Here is a 6,804-nt window from a genome sequence, read left to right on the forward strand (position 1 = left end):
TCGGAAGGGAGCAGTGTTATTTCTTAGAGGCAGGAAGCCAGGGCTTTCTCTTTGTAGAAGGAAAGGAAGGAGGCACATCCAGGCCACTGTCCGTGGTGCCCTCCACTCCCTGGGTCTTACGCGGAGCTCAAATGCTGGGGAGCCTCTCCGGGGGCCTTCAGTGGGTGGAACTCATGTCCAGCCGACTGAGCGGGGCCTTAGGGAGGTGAAAAAGCAAACTTCTTCTCTCTGTGGAGCCCGTGGGGCACAGGGAAGGGGCTGCGAAGGAGCCTGTGGACCTCGTGGCTGCCGTGGGGGAGGGTTCCACAGTTGCTTGGACCCCGGCTGGTGGTGAGGACCTGGGTCCCTCACAGGATGTTAACCTGCGACCCTGTATCGGTTTTGCTGAAGGTCGCTTTACAGCCCGACTCAGAGCACCGGGAAGTTTGCCGTCTGCCCCCCCCGCTCCACGGAAACGCCTTTTCCTCGTGGTGGAGCTACGGGTGCTGCATTTAGAAGGCTCTGTTGACGTCTCATGATTGTATTCATTTCAATAAAATGGATTCCTTCCTTAAACAGGACACCATTTTCCAAATTTTGGTCTAGAAAACATGGTCACCGTAAGTAGAACTCAAAATGCAGGAATTTTCTGGCCCAAGCAGGGCCTTGGTCCTCCCAAGGTGAGGTGGGTGCCCGTAGGTTCGCTCCCTCCTGCTCTGTTTTCGTTCCCAAAGCGAGTCCCAGACACTCTACCTAGGTCCTCAGCACACGGACATCCAGTGGAGCTTGGATCTGCTGGAATTTGTTTTCAACTGAGCGGTTACTATGAGCCAAGCACTGGAGGCCCAAACAGGGGCAAAATCCAGTCCCTGCCCCGCGGGAGCTCCCGTCACGTGTGGAAGAGGACGGGAAACGGAGAGACCACGGAAGAGGACGGGAAACGGAGGGACCACGGAAGAGGACGGGAAACGGAGGGACCACGGAAGAGGACGGGAAACGGAGGGACCACGGAAGATGACGGGAAATGGAGAGACCATGCGATACAGCAACTTTGTGAGGAGACTGGAACTGAGTCTTCAAGGAGGAGCTATATGGAGGGGGCCTGGGCACAGGAGTCCTATGCAGGGGGAATGACAGATGCAAGACCCAGAGACCCAAGGGACATGTCATCTACGTTTAACTGTTGTTCAGAGAGTCAGGGAGTGCATCTTCCACCTCTGCTCCTATTTTCCTAGAAAATAACATTGCAGTGAAAAAAACCAACCCACAAGAGTCCCCTGGTTCCAGCCCAGAGGCGGCTGCCCAGCTGTGAGAGGCAAAGCCAAACCAGAAAATAGCTGGTCTGCCCGCTGCCCGGTGATGGAGAGCGCCCCGGGGAAGGTTAGCGTCATTAGATCAGCAGAGAGTGGCTCCGCTCCCAGGCCAGGCAGCCTGCTGGATCCGCTCTGATGACGGGAACTGGACACTAATTACTGTGAAGTCACCCCGCACGCAGCCACACAGCAGCTGCGGTGTCCGTGGGATCCGTAGGCAGGTTCTCCTCTCCTCCGTTCTTTAACAATGAGAGTCTTCGCTTGCCTCTTCACGACACTTTGAGTTGATAAAGAACGTTCACGACCACCGATTGCTTATTCGCTGTTGGTATTATTTTTCTCATTCGCTGGTGAAGAAAGGAAGGTTCAAGAGAGGATCAAATTTACATTGCTAGGAGGTGGGGGAGCTGGGATTTGACATTGTTTTTGGACCATATCTCTTTCTGGTTTATCTCTGTGTCTGGCTTGGAAAAAAAAAAAGGAAGAAAATAACACGTATTGACTACCTTCCACGTGTGAGGCACTTTACCTCTGCGAACTCATTTAGTTAATAATACCCGTTTTATAAGTGAAGAAACGGAGGCTCAGGGAAGAAGAACGATGTGCCCAGTGTTGCACAGCTGGTGAGCGGTGAGTGGAGACTTGTCTGACTGCACCTTTCCTCTTCCTACGACATCTCCGCCAGGCTCTCCACCTGTGGGATGAGAGTCTATGGAGCTCCCTTAGGTCTGTACAATTGAGCCTTGCAGGGTGGTCTGTGATTCTATTTCCTTCATCCAGTACTGTACTTGGTGGGCCCTCTGCATTGTCTTGTCTGCTTGGATGCTTGGGGGCCTCAGAATTAGAGTTCGCCTCTGCAGCAGTGAGGACCCTTTCCCCGGACGTCCCCACGGGCCTGCAGCGAGGCTGTGTCAGGGCGTGCAGGCTCACCTGAAAGGCCACCGGCCTCCCTGCGGCGTCCATGGCGAGGGCCCTTGTTATCCAGCCTTGATCCCAGAGACCCGAAGCCAGCAGGAGACTGTTTCGACTCCTCCCTCTTTCTCCAGCTTGTACTTCAGTGTCGGGAAAAAGCCCCAGGAAGCCGATCCAATGTCTTAACAGGTGTCTCATCTCCTGCAAGTCCAGGATATTCGGTTCGACCTTAGAGCCACAGAGAGTAATGCAGAACTCAGATTGTGTATTATATAACTGGAGTTATACAACTGGGCCAGTGAATGAGGCCTCCCAGAATCTGCTAGTCAGTAAGCAAATGCAGACATGATAGTTTGCAAATTGGCTGGTGAAAACTCAGAGAAAAAAGGGATTTCGGGACCACCTGGTTTAAACTCGTCACCTGACAAATGCGAAACAGGCCTGGAGAGGGCAGGGGGTGCTTCTGGGTGTGCCAGTGACGCACCAGCAGGCTGAGATTAGGGTTCGTGTGTATGGGTGTCTTTCTTTCTTTATTTTAAAAAATTATGCCAGAATGTTGCTACTCCCTACATCTTGCTTCTCATCTTCATTTTGGCCCAATTTACCAAATTAATTCAGATCAAAATGTTCACTCGGATTGTAAATTAGCTGAATAATTGCTGTATGGATCTCATCCTCGCGGCTCTGTCAGAGAACCCCACAGCTTCAGGGAGCCCTCAAAGCCAGCATGGGCATATTCTTCCCCCAGCGGTAAAAACCCTGCTGGGAAGGCAAGGCCGAGTGCTCCCCCATGACCCACATGTCCCACCCAGACACCGCTCAGCACATGCAGGGAGAGCCTGAATCACAGCAGGAAAGGAGAAAACTGGAGATTGTGAAGATGTTGGTTCTTCCAACACTAACTTAGAAGTTTAACTTTTCCTTAAACCGTTTTTTTTTTTTTTTTTTGGAGGACGAAAAGACTTGAAAAAATAAATTTTAAGTTTATCTAGAAATTATATATAGGTGAAAATAGCTAAGAATTATGACAGAGGAGTTGAGTGAGGGGACTTGCTTAAACATATGGCAGAACATATCGTAAATAATTACTGACCATGATAGTGCCACTGTTCAGAGAGGTGGGAGATCTATTGAGGGTCACCCGAATAACCACCCTATATACAGGCAGGATGGCAGCTCAGTAGGAGGGAGGGGTCCCTGAATACATATCAATAGGAAAAATGGCTTTTTCTTTGTGAAAAAATAGACAGTTTAGGACCCAAATTCATACCACAAAGCAAAGGGGACATAGGGGAAAAAACATATTAAAATTAGAAGAGAAAATTTAAGTCAATGCTTGCCTCTAGGTGTAAAGGGCATTCTAGGCATGAAAGTGATGGAATGATTAGTGATGTTGAGCATATTTTCATATGCTTGTTGGCTGTGCGTATGGCTTCTTTTGAGAAGTGTCTCTTCATGTCCTTTGCCCATTTTTAAATGGGGTTGCTTGTTTTTTGCTTGTTAATTTGTTTAAGTTCCTTGTGACTTCTGGATATTTATTTACAACAGATTTGGCTATATATTTTTTAAAAACATCAGTACATCAAAAGGATCCTACAATGAAAAGGCAAAGGTTACAACTGTCAAAGACAAATAATAAATTATGTGAAGGGTTCTTACTTATATTCATAAGAGAAACATTAAGGGCCTGCTATAGTTTGGGTGTTTGACCTCTCCAAATCTCATGTTGAAATTTAATTTGTACTGTGGGGGTCTTGGGAGGTGGGGCCCAGTGAAAGGTGTTTGAGTCAGGAGGGCAGATTCCTCATAAATAGATTATAGCCCTCCCTGGGTCAAGTGAGTCATCCCCCTGTTAGTTCCTGGCAGAGCTGGTTGTTAGGAAGAGCCTGGTACCTTCCCTGTCTCTTTTACCTCCTCTCTCTCCACGTGATCCCTGTACTCCAGTTCCCCTTCACCTCTGCCATGAGTGGAAGCAGCCTGAGGCCCTCTCCAGATGCCCGATCTTCCAGCCCGCAGAACCCTAAGCCAAATAAGCCTATTGTATTTTCAAATTACCCAGTCTCAGGTATTCCTTTATAGCAACACAAAATGGACTACGGCAGACCTCAATAGGAAAATGGACAAAAGATTATATATATATATATATAATTTGAAATGCCAAGGACTAAGAAACATAGTAAAAATGTTCATTCTTTCCAGAAACAAATGTGTTAAAAATGAGAAACTATTGTTACGTACCATATGAGCAAAGGTTTAAAAGATGTAATTGGTTTCAAAGCGTTGAGGACTACTAGTAGTCTTCTCAAATGTCAATTGCTGATGGAAGAATAAATCACTGCCTTTAACTAAAACAAGATGAATACACATGTTGAAACCTTTATATATGTTCAGACAATTGGATTAAATAATTCTCCTATCTTTTTGAGATTCATCCACAAGAATGTTTATCACAGTGTTATTTATAAAGGCAGTATGTTGAAAACAATCCAAATGTTCATGCCTTCTTTAAATAATTTATTCCATAAATACCAAGATCTGTTGTGTTCTAAACACTGCATTAGATGTTGGGGACACACTGGTGAATAAAATGTGTGTGGTTCCTGCTCTTCATGGAATTCATAGTTTAGTGGGAAATACAGCAACAAATGAATTAACAAACAAGAATTGTCCAAGAACTATGGTTGAACAACGGTATTATTGTTCAGTATGTTCCATCATGCTATATCCTTATAATAAAATACTATGGGACCATTAAAAGTGATGTCTATAAAGAATGACATGTATCCATCCATCTCTCCCTTCATCTATCCAACAAATACTTATTGAATACTGAATATGCACCAAGAACTAGGGCAGGCATAGAGGATGCAATTGTCAAAACATAAGCAGGAAATCATGATCCTGTTGCTAAGGACTGTGATGGAAGTGACAGATTTAATCCAAGATTAAACTCCTAACTCTGTGGTCACGGTCCCAACGTGTCCTAAAATTTGGCCCTCGTTGACCTTGTCCTCTTCTGGAATATGCTCCCCTTTCCGCAGGTTACTCCTTGTGACCTCCCCTTCTTCGTGTAGTCTTTCCTGATCACCCAGTTCAAACAGGCGTTCTTCTCCAAATTTTCTGGCATTTACCATCAGAAACACTCATTTGGCATTTATCACATTTTGTCCTTTATGGCCGGTTATTTGTTACTGTGTTTGCAATGCCCCTCGCAATGCGATGATAATACTGTCCTCTTCCCTTAGAACACTCTCTTCTCCCCTTTCCAGCTGTCCAACTCCTACTGAACACCCCCAGACACCGCTCAGTAGTCACGCCCTTCTCTGGGCACCCACAATGGCTTTTTGTGCGTCATAATTTGAGTCAATAAACCAGAATGTATTCCCTATAAGGCTAGAAAATCTATCTGCCTTGTCTTAGCATCTCTGGAGGTGTCTAGCTCAGTGCTGGAGTCAAATAGGTGATGCCATCAGATGTGGAGTCCATGAGTGGATAAGTAGGAATGAATTGAGGGCATTTTGAGGATGGCTTTAATGTGTTATAGATTATAGGTTGGCCGTGCTATGCTGTTTTTTTCATATTGCATACAGAGTACTATGCACATAGCAGGTGCCTAATAAATATAAATTGCTTTATTAATTGCGATATATGTAATGATAACTTTATTATTAACATCATTGTTCAATACTGCCATCCCTACAAGGAATCTGTCACAAAGAAGCAGGGGCTTGGTCCATTTCCCTCTCACCCTTAGGGAGGACAACTTCCTTCTGGGGCCATGTCTGTCCAGAGAAGACCCTTGTCTGCATCTGGGGACAGGGCTCCTGACTTGTGTGCAGACTCGGTCCCCAGGCAGGTGCCTTCACGACACGCCTCGCAGGAGGCGTGAGTCCCACGTCACTCCGTGTGGCAGCCGCAGGTGGGAGGGCAGACGCCTGGGTCTCCTGCAGTCTGTGCACGTGGATGGCACGTGTACCTGTGGCCCGTGGAGACATACTGGAGCAGCAGTCAGATACCTGAATAGTCCTAGAGGGTGGAGAGCCCATTACTAAGGGGAATGATTATTTTCCTGTCCGACTTACCTGCTAAGGCAGGAGTCTGAACTCGGGACCTGTTATCAATGTAGGTGGTTTCTGCCGGCTCTTTCACAGGAAGCCGCGGCCTCTCCTTCCCTCCTCCTGCCGAGCGGCGCTGTCCACACCCCCCAGTACCTCCTCCAAGCATCTCAGCAAGGAAAAAAAAAGGCGCAACAAAACCAAACCCAAATATCCGGCTCAGCAGAGCTGCGCTGTCCAACTGGCTGTACATATCCTGACAATTTTGGTCCCTCGTCTTTTCCCCCTGAGTAAAGCTGTTCTTTTGATCCCAGCAGCTCTGAGAGCAGCACAGCACTGAGGTAACTTTTTATAAAAGTTGCTGGGGCGTCATAGCCAGAGAGGTCCGGCCTCTAAGACAGAAATTCTGCTGAGACAACATCTCCCAGGCTTTCTCTTCCATCCTTGGTGCATGGAACTTGGCTCCTGTGCCTGGTCAGAGGCAGTGAGTGAGGTGGGTACAGGTGCCTGGGGTTCCCAGGGTGGTCCCTGGGTGAGACCTGGCT

At 47.2% G+C, this 6,804-nt stretch overlaps 1 long non-coding RNA gene across 3 annotated transcripts; it reads right to left on the reverse strand.

Moving 5' to 3' along the window:
* Positions 1 to 1,137: 1,137 nt before the first annotated feature.
* Positions 1,138 to 6,425, reverse strand: LOC105476142 (uncharacterized). 3 transcript variants are annotated; one of them, XR_011611211.1, is made up of 6 exons: positions 6,287 to 6,425; positions 4,443 to 4,549; positions 2,223 to 2,405; positions 1,850 to 1,986; positions 1,453 to 1,639; positions 1,138 to 1,210 (listed from the first exon to the last, which is right to left on the reverse strand). It is a non-coding gene; the product is annotated as an uncharacterized lncRNA (long non-coding RNA). The 3 variants fall into 3 exon arrangements; XR_011611210.1 differs by having other exon boundaries at positions 2,223 to 2,432; XR_011611212.1 differs by lacking the exon at positions 1,850 to 1,986 and having other exon boundaries at positions 2,223 to 2,432.
* Between the last annotated feature and the right edge of the window lie 379 nt (positions 6,426 to 6,804).

This window comes from Macaca nemestrina, chromosome 12, assembly GCF_043159975.1.
Source record: "Macaca nemestrina isolate mMacNem1 chromosome 12, mMacNem.hap1, whole genome shotgun sequence".
Lineage (NCBI taxonomy): Eukaryota > Metazoa > Chordata > Mammalia > Primates > Cercopithecidae > Macaca > Macaca nemestrina.